Genomic DNA, 3,713 nt, shown 5'->3' with positions numbered 1-3,713 from the left:
GGAGGATTTTGACAGTCTCTCCATTCACTTAGAACGGGAAAATGTTCCTGGAAAACCTTGAATATTTTGGAAAGTATTCAAGGGATCAATGACAAAAGTAATAGCACCCCATTCCCCATTGAGCCGAACAACTTGGAGTTTGATTACATGAAAAAAGAAATAAACCTGAAGCCGCATAAACACTGATGAAGAATCTGGAGCGTTCATGAGAGGCTTTCATTACATCAGCCTCATCATGAAGTTCCTTTGACGATGTTATCGATTGTCATCAATCGACATCATCAGTGACATCACAGATGTTGCCACGGTGAGTTTATAAATAGAAGCCGTTATATCCAGCAAGCTGTTTTTTGACAATGCCACGCAGACGCATGCACGCCTCTCGCCCTGTTCGCAGACGCAGGAGACCTCGGAGGTCCTCTGCTGTCCGCAGACGTAGGAGAGCTGTCAGACGCAGGCACTAGGAAACCGCATTAAACATGCCCAAGCATAAAAACAACGCTCAGCTTAATTATTTTGAACACTACAATAGCTAAATAAGTTGTGTTGCTTTTTCTCTTTTTAAAACATTACATGAAAAAAGAAATAATGCTCTCATTTCAGCCTCTTAAACAAGCAGTAGATGCTCTGTCCTGCTGCTACAGTGCTATTTTGAACTGTTATGAGTCAAGTACATCCAAGTATTCCAAGTATTGGATACTACATATTCCCCCCTGCGAGACTAATTGAGACTCGAAAAATGAAAAGATAATAAGTTTCTCCAATACATGCTTCTTGCAGTATTATTTTTAGCAATATATCAACTTTATGGAGTGTGAGAACGAAAAACCTGTCCGGCAGCCTTCATTCCAAAATGCCCTTCAAGACAATCTAGACAGGAAAACTTTCTCACGGCCCCTCTGCCTTAGGCAGCCATGCATGGTACTCCAGTTTAATTAATAAAAGACATCTTTATCAGTCTATGCAGAGATATGGTTTAGCCAATACATGTGAAAACCTCAGGAAATGAAATAAAATCAAAACAATGTCCGAATTCAGGCTAGTCAACCCATCGGACTCTCCAACGGACCTTTCCCTGCCTAGACCCTATATCCCTAAGCATCAAGAAAAAAGAAAAAACCTGGAGGTCCCCATATATTAACCCCATAACCGAAAGTACAAGTCTTTACACAGTTAACACAAAAAGAATATGATAGTTAATTAAGTTTTATTAATTCAAATATGTATTCATATCTATATCAAAGCAAACATAGGAAGGTATTCCACTGCAGCTCCTCAGCAGTCGATAAAATCCAGACATTTCCACACCGTGCTTGTCCAGAGTCCATTCATATTGTCCTTGTATGAGTATCTGAATCCCCATCTGTACATCCCCATATACTCTGGAAGAAAAGAAAAAACCAACCAGTATCTGTTGCAAAATAACGCATGAAAATTAAAACCTCAATGTATGGAAATACAAAGTAACATTAAAATGGATATCTTTCCATCATTACTTCATCTGGTTCCACTTTATCACCTCCATCTAAATCAGTCATAGTTAACAAAGGCATCTGAGTGTTCTCCCCAGGCATCATCACACCAACCAATCTCAATATCATAGCTTTCGCAAAAGTCAATAGCACCGTACAAAAGCAAAACATCAAACACAGCGCTACAAAGGCTGCTACCAAAATCTGAACCACCACTGCTCCCACTGGTCCTAACTGATTTTGTAATCAAGCATTTGCTGACCATCCAGCTCCCTCAGATTGAGCAAACGCATCCCTTATACTCTTTAATGCATCTATAACACTAGTGATATTATCAGAACTATCTGGGATCAAAGTATAACAACCGTCTCCCGTCAAGTTCATAGCCACACACAAACCACCTGGTTTGGCTAAAATATAGTCGAGAGCCATGTCATGTTTCAACAACATCAGTCTGTGACTTCTTTGAGTATTTGATAGAAGATTAAACCCTCGTATAGTTTCATTTGCAAAACCCTGTAAAGTATAAGTAATATTATCAATGTGATCTGCCAAAAATGTTACACCATACCATGTACCAAGTCCCCACTTCTCGCCTAGACTTATCCTCCAATGATAGGATTCAAGATTATTAAATTGTGCCATGCTCCTTTTCACCCTATTTCCAGAACCAGGATCAGAATGAGCTGTAGCAGGTGGTTCCCCTTTTTGGATTGTAAACACCTCATATGGAAGTTTTAGCATCGCCATGTAACAACATCTTATCCATCCATAAGGTAAGAATATATAGGCCTTATAACCCAAAATCCACCAAATATCTTGAATATTCCCTGTAGTCACATTGCCAGGCAAAAGCTGATCTCTTACCATCAGAGTCCTACCCTTCTTAGTAGATGTCACAGCAAAAGTTACTTCATATGTGTTTTCACTAACCTTACGGTCATGCTTATCCAAAGACATCATATAATCATCACACTCTGATATTCCCATAAGCATCCCTGGCCCATCATACGTCTTATTTGAACAATAACAGCTACTAGCCCTCACGGGTCTTACCTCTATTGCTTCAGGAATTGCTGTTAACTTATTTTCCTTCTGATCTAACAAATTCACATAGGGTAATTCATTTATCCAAGAACAGTTAAGTCTAGTTCTAAACAACTGCGACGATCAAGACATCACTATATCTGTTGACGATTGTTGCTGATACAACAGCCATGATAAAGCATAAGAATGACAGATAACGGATAGAGGTTGGTCCACCGTCTCTAAAATTGAATCCCATGTGCCTGGTGCCGGGACTTTCAACAGACGTGGACCATCTAGTTTCTTAACTGATCTTACAGAATGAGTTAACTGCTGGAACCATAAATTCCTACCTGCCCAGCCATCTGTAATTTTCAAAACAGAAGAATCAAACCCATGTGCGTTCCATGTAGCTTCCCTCTTCCGTAACGAACGATATTATCTTCATATTATGATATTATGTCATATCTTCTGGTGTTTTATCAAACGTAAAGAACTCATTTTGTACATGTGGGATAATATTCTGAACGGTTTCAGATGACTCTTCATCATTCTCTTCTACCATTTGCTCCTCAGTCTCCACAACATCCTTGCTACCCTTTACTTCCAGAAAAGTTGTAGTCGGTGTCTGTGTCATATTTACAATGGTTGTTATCGCCGTTGTAACATTCATTTCTTCCAAGGTTACTACTAAAATAATTGCATTAGTTGATGTATTAACTCTTTTAGTTATTTCCAAGGGCAAAATGACAAATGTCCTCTGTGTATTATTCACTCTTGGAGTGACTACTGTAGGATATTGTTCTTGAACTCCTTTGGTGACTGTTGACACTTCAACAGGCTCTTAATCTTTCATCATAAGCGACACCTTACGGGTCACATAACCTCGTAAGTTTAAACTCTGGCTCTAAATAAGTACAACTATATTCCCCTAGGTTTTCCCTGGTAGCATTACGCAAAACAAGTGAACAATCGCCCACAAGAATACTTTCTTTGACTAGGGGGTACACCCTCCGGTCCTGATAACAACACATCTTTACCGCGACTATTACCATCTCTCACATTTACAAGGAAGATATGCCGAACCTCCAAACTTAACCTTAATCACAGTAGACAATGAAGTTGACGAAATCATCTGAGACGCCACTGTAGTCAAATGCGTTACATTTATACTTTTAGAGACTGTTGACGCTACAAGAGTAGAACTACTTCTTA

Source organism: Micropterus dolomieu, linkage group LG02 (genome assembly GCF_021292245.1).
Source record: "Micropterus dolomieu isolate WLL.071019.BEF.003 ecotype Adirondacks linkage group LG02, ASM2129224v1, whole genome shotgun sequence".
Taxonomy (NCBI): domain Eukaryota; kingdom Metazoa; phylum Chordata; class Actinopteri; order Centrarchiformes; family Centrarchidae; genus Micropterus; species Micropterus dolomieu.
The sequence above is the reverse complement of the archived record's forward strand: the minus strand, read 5'-3'. Positions refer to the sequence as shown.